Below are 12,512 nucleotides of genomic sequence, written 5' to 3'. Positions count from 1 at the left end.
ATAGAGCTCAGTAGGCTCAGGAATCTGTACACCAGTAGATTGACGGTTGAGAGGCGGAACCAAAGAGCCGAAGCTAAACTGCTGTAAGCCCAACCAGGGGAGTACAACTTGATGAGTATACACACAATTTTCAGAGGAATTGACAGAGTGGACAAAGACAAACAATTTAGCACGGGTGGAACATGAACAAGGGGACACATATGAAAACTTAGTACCCAAATGAGCCACAGAGACATTAGATTTTTTTTTAGTGTCAGGGTAGTTAAAAGATGGAATGCATTAGGGGGCAGCAACCCGCCTTCTTAAAATTTACGTCGCTTTTCGCTCGTATGAGCACTAAAAATCGCCGTAATTCAAAACGAAATCGGCTCACGAATGAAACGTACTGTCCCGTTTTTTATATTGGGTCCTCTGGCTTAGGCAGTTAGTTTAGGAGCGAAAACTTTCAATTAACGGTTTTCATGACGTTTTGAAACTTTAAGAGAACTTCCTGCTAACCCAACATACCAAAGGACCCTTAACTTGCTGTTTTGAAAAAAAATCCAAAATTTAATTGGAAAATAAATTTTCATTTTGAATTACGTTGATATGTGAAAAGCGAAAAGCGACGTAATTTGTAAGATGACAGACAGTGATGTGGTGGAGGCAGATTCCATACACAGATTCAAATGTAAATTTGATAGAGCCCAATAGGCTAAGGAATCTGTACACCAGTTGATTGACAGTAAGAGGCAGGAACAAATAGCCAAAGCTCAACCCCCTTAAGCACAACTAGGTGAGTACACACAACACAAACACACACACACACACACACACACACACACACACACACACACACACACACACACACACACACACACACACACACACACGCGTGCGGGAGACGGTAGGAGACACACGCGATTAGTGAGGTCCGCGGAAATTCGTCAATTTCTCGGGACATTGAAGGAGCATAGAGGCTAGATCATAGTATTTGGCCTCTCGCAGTGTGTAGCTTGCAGGGTGCAACATAGCATAGTCATATCGCTAGCGATAGTGCGAAGATTTGGCGAAGAAACCGAAAGTGGAGCTAGGGCATCACCGGTGCATGTAAGTGTGTGACCTGACCGGGTGGGACGACCCACCGTGGAACTACCTGATTGTGCTGTGAGTGGTGACTGTGATCAGTGGTACAGTGAATTAGTGAACTGTCACATAACGATACAGTGACTGACTCCAGAGCTCTGGGTAGACAGAGAAGAACCGACCTCATCAATCACCTAGTGGGAGACAACGACGGATAACCATCGTCATCATACATCGCCCTGCCCTTACTCATCTGGTTGTGTGAACGGGAGGCAGACTGGTATGTACCCCCTCTCTGGTCAATTAATCAGGTGTACAGATTGAGGTAAAAGATTATCAAATTCTCGTTCAGGATATCATATATATTTAAAAATCTCAGAGTGGCTCATTTAGGCAGAGGTAACGCATAAGGGATATCTTGACACATACAAGCACGCCCGCCCACGTACGTATCCACGCACACAAGTGTGCACACGCTAAAACAGACACACACACATGTGCACACACACACACACACAATTGTTCAGTCAGGGGAAAAGGCATTAACACCTGGGATAGGACCTTACTATCCCCCCCCCTCTTGACCCCACCATCTGACCTGACCTGACTTAGTCGCCATCTCCGCCCCCCCCACCCCCAGTCCCCCGCATCGCCCATACACACACTCTTCCCCTCCCCACTCTCCCTCTCTCCCACTCCCTCTCTCCCACTCCCACTATCTCTCTCCTGCTCTCCCTCTCCTGCTCTCTCTCTCCTGCTCTCTCTCTCTCTCTCTCTCTCTCTCTCTCTCTCTCTCTCTCTCTCCTCTCTCTCTCTCTCTCTCTCTCTCTCTCTCTCTCTCTCTCTCTTTCCTCCCTCCCTCCCCCTCTCCCTCCCTCTTTCCTTCCCCCTCCCTCCCCCTCTTCCTCCCTCTCTTTCCTTCCCCCTCCCTCTCTGCTCACACACACACACACACCTCCCCCCATCTCTCCCTCACCCGCTCTCTCCCTCACCGCTCTCTCCCTCACCCGCTCTCTCCCTCACCCACTCTCTCCCTCTCCTCTCTCTCCCTCCCGCCTCTCTCTCCATCTCCTACCCCCCCTCCCCTTCTACTTTCTTCTCACTTCAGTGGAAGGGTCGGATCCCCCCCACCCACCCATTTATCTCTCCCTTTGTCACTCCCTTTCCCTCTCTCTCTTTCTCTCTCTCTTCCTCTCTCTCTCTCTCTCCCTCCCCCATCCCAACAGGGTCAAACATGGCAGCCAGAGGTCCCAGGGAACAGGAAAGAGCCAAGGTGACGAGATGAAGGAAATGTTCGCCCAGTTTCTGGAGGACATCAAGAGTGAGATGCAAGAAAATGATGCAGGAAATGAAGAACGAAAAAGGCAACTGAAAAGAGAGCTGACAGCAGCAAAGGAGGAGATTAGAGCCCTCAAGAGAATGGTATCGAGGCTGAGAATCAGAAAACCACCCAGGGAGAAGGTGGTAATAGTTTTCTGGATGAGAATGCCACAATAAAAGCAACATTTGCGGAAATACTAAAAAAAAAATAACTCTGAAGTAATGACTGCAGTGATGGAGGTGGCCATGAAAGCAGCCACCTCGCAGGAGGCGGCACGCTCCACTAGCCAACTACTGGAAAGGAACAGATCAGTGGTTGCTGTGGGTATTAAGGAGCAGGAAGGATCTAATAGGACAGAGTGGAATGACAAGGACAAAGCAGCAGTGAATGAAGTACTAAAGGCACTAGACATGGAAGGGGCTGAGCATAGCATTGAGAAGGTTTTCAGGCTAGGCCGGTACATCAAAGACCGAGACCGAATGATAAAGATAGTGTTTGCAAACGAGAACACAAAAGAGAAGATCCTATCAAGGAAGAGCTCCCTGAAAAACGTGGGAAAATTAAAAAAATGTATTCCTCCAGAGAGACATGACAAGGGAGGAGAGAGCCGTGGCGGCAGAAGCAAGGAAGAGGCGCAGGGCGAGAGGGGAAAACCAGGAAGTCACAGCTCCCAGCACGACACCCCCAGAGGCGAGGGGGGAACCCACAACCAGCTACCCAGTAACACCAGAAGGGAGGACAACCCCGCCTCCCTCCTCTGCATAGAAAACCCCCCTACCCCAAACCCTCCCTGCCCCCACTCAAATGTTCAGCCAAATCTCCCTCCCCCACACCCAATCCCCACCCTTCTACCCCTCCCCTCCTCCCGAGTCCTCCCTCCCCCCCTTTCCTTCCCGTCCTCCCTCCCCTTTCACCCCATACCCTCCCTGCCCCTCCCCCTTCACTGGATCCCCCGCCCCTCATCCCAGTATCCTCTGAGACCCTGTTATCCACCTCACAGGTCCTCACAACCATGGAACAGCCTCCCCCACCAGCCGAACACTCACCAAGGAGGCGATTTGAGAAGGGACAGAAGAAAGTGAGCCTCAAAGTGATGTACACTAACATAGATGGAATTACAAATAAAGCAAATGAGCTTGGAGAACTGGTACTCGAGGAAAACCCAGACATAATAGCCCTCACAGAAACAAAGATCACGAAAACGATAACAAATGCAGTGTTCCCACAGGACTATTATGTTATGAGGAAGGAGAGAGAAGGAAGAGGTGGGGGTGGTGTAGCTCTGCTGGTAAGAAAAGGCTGGGATTTTGAGGAGATGGATATCAGGGCTGTGAAGGTTTCAGTGACTACATAGCAGGTACTGTAACAAATGGAGGGAAGAAAATTATAGTCGCAGTCATATATAATCCACCACCAAATGACAGAAGACCTAGACAGGAATATGATAGAAACAACATGGCCACCATTAACATAATAGAAAGAGCAGCTTCTGTTGCTAGCAGGAACGGATATGGATTACTAATTATGGGAGACTTCAACCATGGGAAGATAGATTGGAAGAACAGAGACCCGCATGGAGGACCAGAAACATGGAGAGCTAAGCTGCTGGACGTGGCAACAAGAAACTTTCTAAGCCAGCACACCAAAGAACCAACAAGAATGAGAGGAGAAGATGAACCAGCAATGCTTGATTTAATATTTACCCTAAATGAATGGGATATAAGGGAAGTTAAGATGGAAGCGCCCTTGGGAATGAGTGACCACAGTGTATTGAACTTTGAGTACTTGGTAGAGCTAGGACTTATCTCCCCCAAAAAAGAACTAGGAATCAAAAGGCTGGCATACCGAAAGGGGAATTATGAACAGATGAGAAGTTTCCTAAGTGAAATACCTTGGGACACAAACCTCAGAGACAAGTCTGTACAGGGTATGATGGACTATGTTACCCAAAAGTGTCAGGAGGCAGTAAACAGGTTCATCCCGGCCCAAAAGAAAAATAAGAGAAGCAACAGAAGAATCCATGGTATAATAGGGCATGTATCGAAGCGAAGAAACTGAACAAAAAGGCGTGGAGGAACTTCCGGAATAACAGAACACCAGAAAGCAGAGAGAGATACCAGAGAACCAGGAATGAGTACGTCAGGGTGAGAAGAGAAGCAGAGAAAAATTTTGAAAATGATAGAGCAAACAAAGCCAAGACTGAACCAAAGCTACTCCACAGTCACATCAGAAGGAAAACAACAGTGAAAGAACAGGTATTGAAACTTAGAACAGTCGAGGACAGGTATACAGAGAATGACAGAGAGGTGTGTGAGGAACTCAACAAGAGGTTCCAGGAGGTCTTCACAATAGAACAGGGTGAGGTCACGGTGCTAGGAGAAAGGAAGGTAAACCAGGCGGCCTTGGAGGAGTTCGAAATTACGAGAGAGGAGGTCAAGAGACACCTGCTGGATCTGGATGTTAGAAAGGCTGTTGGTCCAGATGGGATCTCACCATGGGTACTGAAAGAGTGTGCAGAGGCACTTTGCTTGCCACTCTCCATAGTGTATAGTAAGTCACTAGAGACGGGAGACCTACCAGAAATATGGAAGACGGCGAATGTGGTCCCAATATACAAAAAGGGCGACAGACAAGAGGCACTGAACTACAGGCCAGTGTCCTTGACTTGTATACCATGCAAGGTGATGGAGAAGATCGTGAGAAAAACCTGGTAACACATCTGGAGAGAAGGGACTTCGTGACAAATCGCCAACATGGATTCAGGGAGGGTAAATCTTGCCTTACAGGCTTGATAGAATTCTACGATCAGGTGACACGGATCATGCAAGAAAGAGAGGGCTGGGCGGACTGCATTTTCTTGGATTGTCGGAAAGCCTTTGACACAGTACCCGCATAAGAGGCTGGTACATAAGCTGGAGAGACAGGCAGGTGTAGCTGGTAAGGTGCTCCAGTGGATAAGGGAGTATCTAAGCAATAGGAAGCAGAGAGTTACGGTGAGGGGTGAGACCTCCTATTGGCGTGAAGTCACCAGTGGAGTCCCACAGGGCTCTGTACTCGGTCCTATCTTGTTTCTGATATATGTAAATGATCTCCCGGAGGGTATCGATTCATTTCTCTCAATGTTTGCGGACGATGCTAAAATTATGAGAAGGATTAAAACAGAAGAGGACTGTCTGAGGCTTCAAGAAGACCTAGACAAGCTGAAGGAATGGTCGAACAAATGGTTGTTAGAGTTTAACCCAACCAAATGTAATGTAATGAAGATAGGTGTAGGGAGCAGGAGGCCAGATACAAGGTATCATCTGGGAGAGGAAATTCTTCAGGAGTCAGAGAAGGAAAAAGACTTGGGGGTTGATATCACGCCAGACCTGTCTCCTGCAGCACATATCAAGCGGATAACATCAGCGGCATATGCCAGGCTGGCCAACATACGAACGGCATTCAGAAACTTGTGTAAAGAATCATTCAGAACTTTGTATACCACATATGTCAGGCCAATCCTGGAGTATGCAGCCCCAGCATGGAGTCCATATCTAGTCAAGGATAAGACTAAACTGGAAAAGGTTCAAAGGTTTGCCACCAGACTAGTACCCGAGCTGAGAGGTATGAGCTACGAGGAGAGACTACGGGAATTAAACCTCACTTCGCTGGAAGACAGAAGAGTTAGGGGGGACATGATCACCACATTCAAGATTCTGAAGGGGATTGATAGGGTAGATAAAGACAGTCTATTTAACACAAGGGGAACACGCACAAGGGGACACAGGTGGAAACTGAGTGCCCAAATGAGCCACAGAGATATTAGAAAGAACTTTTTTAGTGTCAGAGTGGTTGACAAATGGAATGCATTAGGGGGTGATGTGGTGGAGGCTGACTCCATACACAGTTTCAAGTGTAGATATGACAGAGCCCGATAGGCTCAGGAATCTGTACACCTGTTGATTGACGGTTGAGAGGCGGGACCAAAGAGCCAGAGCTCAACCCCCGCGAACACAACTAGGTGAGTACACACACACACACACACACACACTTTGGTAGATAAAGGCAGTCTATTTAACACAAGGGGAACACGTACAAGGGGACATAGGTGGAAACTGAGTGCCCAAATGAGCCACAGAGATATTAGAAAGAACTTTTTTAGTGTCAGAGTGGTGGACAAATGGAATGCATTAGGAAGAGATGTGGTGGAGGCTGACTCCATACACAGTTTCAAGTGTAGATATGATAGAGCCCAATAGGCTCAGGAATCTGTACACCTGTTGATTGACGGTTGAGAGGCGGGACCAAAGAGCCAGAGCTCAACCCCCACAAACACAACTAGGTGAGTACAACTAGGTGAGTACACACACACACACACACACACACACACACACACACACACACACACACACACACACACACACACACACACACACACACATGGAATAGTGAGAGTAGTTAACAAGTGGAATGCATTAAAAGTGATGTGGTGAAGGCTGACTCCATACACAGTTTCAAATGTAGATATGATAGAGCTCAGTAGGCTCAGGAATCTGTACACCAGTAGATTGACGGTTGAGAGGCGGAACCAAAGAGCCGAAGCTAAACTGCTGTAAGCCCAACCAGGGGAGTACAACTTGATGAGTATACACACAATTTTCAGAGGAATTGACAGAGTGGACAAAGACAAACAATTTAGCACGGGTGGAACATGAACAAGGGGACACATATGAAAACTTAGTACCCAAATGAGCCACAGAGACATTAGATTTTTTTTTTAGTGTCAGGGTAGTTAAAAGATGGAATGCATTAGGGGGCAGCAACCCGCCTTCTTAAAATTTACGTCGCTTTTCGCTCATATGAGCACTAAAAATCGCCGTAATTCAAAACGAAATCGGCTCACGAATGAAACGTACTGTCCCGTTTTTTATATTGGGTCCTCTGGCTTAGGCAGTTAGTTTAGGAGCGAAAACTTTCAATTAACGGTTTTCATGACGTTTTGAAACTTTAAGAGAACTTCCTGCTAACCCAACATACCAAAGGACCCTTAACTTGCTGTTTTTGAAAAAAAAATCCAAAATTTAATTGGAAAATAAATTTTCATTTTGAATTACGTTGATATGTGAAAAGCGAAAAGCGACGTAATTTGTAAGATGACAGACAGTGATGTGGTGGAGGCAGATTCCATACACAGATTCAAATGTAAATTTGATAGAGCCCAATAGGCTAAGGAATCTGTACACCAGTTGATTGACAGTAAGAGGCAGGAACAAATAGCCAAAGCTCAACCCCCTTAAGCACAACTAGGTGAGTACACACACACACACACACATACACACACACACCACACACACACACACACACACACACACACACACACACACACACACACACACACACACACACACACACACACACACACACACACACGCGCGCGCAGGAGACGGTAGGAGACACACGCGATTATTGAGGTCCGCGGAAATTCGTCCAATTTCTCGGTACATTGAAGGAGTATAGAGGCTAGATCATAGTATTTGGCCTCTCGCAGTGTGTAGCTTGCAGGGTGCAACATAGCATAGTCATATCGCTAGCGATAGTGCGAAGATTTGGCGAAGAAAACCGAAAGTGGAGCTAGGGCATCACCGGTGCATGTAAGTGTGTGACCTGACCGGGTGGGACGACCCACCGTGGAACTACCTGATTGTGCTGTGAGTGGTGACTGTGATCAGTGGTACAGTGAATTAGTGAACTGTCACATAACGATACAGTGACTGACTCCAGAGCTCTGTGTAGATAGAGAAGAACCGACCTCATCAATCACCTAGTGGGAGACAACGACGGATAACCATCGTCATCATACATCGCCCTGCCCTTACTCATCTGGTTGTGTGAACGGGAGGCAGACTGGTATGTACCCCCTCTCTGGTCAATTAATCAGGTGTACAGATTGAGGTAAAAGATTATCAAATTCTCGTTCAGGATATCATATATATTTAAAAATCTCAGAGTGGCTCATTTAGGCAGAGGTAACACATAAGGGATATCTTGACACATACAAGCACGCCCGCCCACGTACGTATCCACGCACACAAGTGTGCACACGCTAAAACAGACACACACACATGTGCACACACACACACACACAATTGTTCAGTCAGGGGAAAAGGCATTAACACCTGGGATAGGACCTTACTATCCCCCCCCCTCTTGACCCCACCATCTGACCTGACCTGACTTAGTCGCCATCTCCGCCCCCCCCCACCCCCAGTCCCCCGCATCGCCCATACACACACTCTTCCCCTCCCCACTCTCCCTCTCTCCCACTCCCTCTCTCCCACTCCCACTATCTCTCTCCTGCTCTCCCTCTCCTGCTCTCTCTCTCCTGCTCTCTCTCTCTCTCTCTCTCTCTCTCTCTCTCTCTCTCTCTCTCTCTCTCTCTCTCTCTCTCTCTCTCTCTCTCTCTCTCTCTCTCTCTCTCTTTTCCTCCCTCCCTCCCCCTCTCCCTCCCTCTGTCCTTCCCCCTCCCTCCCCCTCTTCCTCCCTCTCTTTCCTTCCCCCTCCCTCTCTGCTCACACACACACACACACACCTCCCCCCATCTCTCCCTCACCCGCTCTCTCCCTCACCCGCTCTCCTCCCTCACCCGCTCTCTCCCTCACCCACTCTCTCCCTCTCCTCTCTCTCCCTCCCGCCTCTCTCTCCATCTCCTACCCCCCCTCCCCTTCTACTTTCTTCTCACTTCAGTGGAAGGGTCGGATCCCCCCCACCCACCCATTTATCTCTCCCTTTGTCACTCCCTTTCTCTCTCTCTCTTTCTCTCTCTCTTCCTCTCTCTCTCTCTCTCCCTCCCCCATCCCAACAGGGTCAAACATGGCAGCCAGAGGTCCCAGGGGAACAGGAAAGAGCCAAGGTGACGAGATGAAGGAAATGTTCGCCCAGTTTCTGGAGGACATCAAGAGTGAGATGCAAGAAATGATGCAGGAAATGAAGAACGAAAAAGGCAACCTGAAAAGAGAGCTGACAGCAGCAAAGGAGGAGATTAGAGCCCTCAAAGAGAATGGTATCAAGGCTGAGAATCAGAAAACCACCCAGGGAGAAGGTGGTAATAGTTTTCTGGATGAGAATGCCACAATAAAAGCAACATTTGTGGAAATACTAAAAAAAAAATAACTCTGAAGTAATGACTGCAGTGATGGAGGTGGCCATGAAAGCAGCCACCTCGCAGGAGGCGGCACGCTCCACTAGCCAACTACTGGAAAGGAACAGATCAGTGGTTGCTGTGGGTATTAAGGAGCAGGAAGGATCTAATAGGACAGAGTGGAATGACAAGGACAAAGCAGCAGTGAATGAAGTACTAAAGGCACTAGACATGGAAGGGGCTGAGCATAGCATTGAGAAGGTTTTCAGGCTAGGCCGGTACATCAAAGACCGAGACCGAATGATAAAGATAGTGTTTGCAAACGAGAACACAAAAGAGAAGATCCTATCAAGGAAGAGCTCCCTGAAAAACGTGGGAAAATTAAAAAAATGTATTCCTCCAGAGAGACATGACAAGGGAGGAGAGAGCCGTGGCGGCAGAAGCAAGGAAGAGGCGCAGGGCGAGAGGGGAAAACCAGGAAGTCACAGCTCCCAGCACGACACCCCCAGAGGCGAGGGGGGAACCCACAACCAGCTACCCAGTAACACCAGAAGGGAGGACAACCCCGCCTCCCTCCTCTGCATAGAAAAACCCCCCTACCCCAAACCCTCCCTGCCTCCACTCAAATGTTCAGCCAAATCTCCCTCCCCCCACACCCAATCCCCACCCTTCTACCCCTCCCCTCCTCCCGAGTTCTCCCTCCCCCCCTTTCCTTCCCGTCCTCCCTCCCCTTTCACCCCATACCCTCCCTGCCCCTCCCCCTTCACTGGATCCCCCGCCCCTCATCCCAGTATCCTCTGAGACCCTGTTATCCACCTCACAGGTCCTCACAACCATGGAACAGCCTCCCCCACCAGCCGAACACTCACCAAGGAGGCGATTTGAGAAGGGACAGAAGAAAGTGAGCCTCAAAGTGATGTACACTAACATAGATGGAATTACAAATAAAGCAAATGAGCTTGGAGAACTGGTACTCGAGGAAAACCCAGACATAATAGCCCTCACAGAAACAAAGATCACGAAAACGATAACAAATGCAGTGTTCCCACAGGACTATTATGTTATGAGGAAGGAGAGAGAAGGAAGAGGTGGGGGTGGTGTAGCTCTGCTGGTAAGAAAAGGCTGGGATTTTGAGGAGATGGATATTCAGGGCTGTGAAGGTTTCAGTGACTACATAGCAGGTACTGTAACAAATGGAGGGAAGAAAATTATAGTCGCAGTCATATATAATCCACCACCAAATGACAGAAGACCTAGACAGGAATATGATAGAAACAACATGGCCACCATTAACATAATAGAAAGAGCAGCTTCTGTTGCTAGCAGGAACGGATATGGATTACTAATTATGGGAGACTTCAACCATGGGAAGATAGATTGGAAGAACAGAGACCCGCATGGAGGACCAGAAACATGGAGAGCTAAGCTGCTGGACGTGGCAACAAGAAACTTTCTAAGCCAGCACACCAAAGAACCAACAAGAATGAGAGGAGAAGATGAACCAGCAATGCTTGATTTGATATTTACCCTAAATGAATGGGATATAAGGGAAGTTAAGATGGAAGCGCCCTTGGGAATGAGTGACCACAGTGTATTGAACTTTGAGTACTTGGTAGAGCTAGGACTTATCTCCCCCAAAAAAGAACTAGGAATCAAAAGGCTGGCATACCGAAAGGGGAATTATGAACAGATGAGAAGTTTCCTAAGTGAAATACCTTGGGACACAAACCTCAGAGACAAGTCTGTACAGGGTATGATGGACTATGTTACCCAAAAGTGTCAGGAGGCAGTAAACAGGTTCATCCCGGCCCAAAAAGAAAAATAAGAGAAGCAACAGAAGAATCCATGGTATAATAGGGCATGTATCGAAGCGAAGAAACTGAACAAAAAGGCGTGGAGGAACTTCCGGAATAACAGAACACCAGAAAGCAGAGAGAGATACCAGAGAACCAGGAATGAGTACGTCAGGGTGAGAAGAGAAGCAGAGAAAAATTTTGAAAATGATATAGCAAACAAAGCCAAGACTGAACCAAAGCTACTCCACAGTCACATCAGAAGGAAAACAACAGTGAAAGAACAGGTATTGAAACTTAGAACAGTCGAGGACAGGTATACAGAGAATGACAGAGAGGTGTGTGAGGAACTCAACAAGAGGTTCCAGGAGGTCTTCACAATAGAACAGGGTGAGGTCACGGTGCTAGGAGAAAGGAAGGTAAACCAGGCGGCCTTGGAGGAGTTCGAAATTACGAGAGAGGAGGTCAAGAGACACCTGCTGGATCTGGATGTTAGAAAGGCTGTTGGTCCAGATGGGATCTCACCATGGGTACTGAAAGAGTGTGCAGAGGCACTTTGCTTGCCACTCTCCATAGTGTATAGTAAGTCACTAGAGACGGGAGACCTACCAGAAATATGGAAGACGGCGAATGTGGTCCCAATATACAAAAAGGGCGACAGACAAGAGGCACTGAACTACAGGCCAGTGTCCTTGACTTGTATACCATGCAAGGTGATGGAGAAGATCGTGAGAAAAAACCTGGTAACACATCTGGAGAGAAGGGACTTCGTGACAAATCGCCAACATGGATTCAGGGAGGGTAAATCTTGCCTTACAGGCTTGATAGAATTCTACGATCAGGTGACACGGATCAAGCAAGAAAGAGAGGGCTGGGCGGACTGCATTTTCTTGGATTGTCGGAAAGCCTTTGACACAGTACCGCATAAGAGGCTGGTACATAAGCTGGAGAGACAGGCAGGTGTAGCTGGTAAGGTGCTCCAGTGGATAAGGGAGTATCTAAGCAATAGGAAGCAGAGAGTTACGGTGAGGGGTGAGACCTCCTATTGGCGTGAAGTCACCAGTGGAGTCCCACAGGGCTCTGTACTCGGTCCTATCTTGTTTCTGATATATGTAAATGATCTCCCGGAGGGTATCGATTCATTTCTCTCAATGTTTGCGGACGATGCTAAAATTATGAGAAGGATTAAAACAGAAGAGGACTGTCTGAGGCTTCA

This window comes from Procambarus clarkii, chromosome 21 (genome assembly GCF_040958095.1).
Source record: "Procambarus clarkii isolate CNS0578487 chromosome 21, FALCON_Pclarkii_2.0, whole genome shotgun sequence".
Lineage (NCBI taxonomy): Eukaryota > Metazoa > Arthropoda > Malacostraca > Decapoda > Cambaridae > Procambarus > Procambarus clarkii.
The sequence above is the reverse complement of the archived record's forward strand: the minus strand, read 5'-3'. Positions refer to the sequence as shown.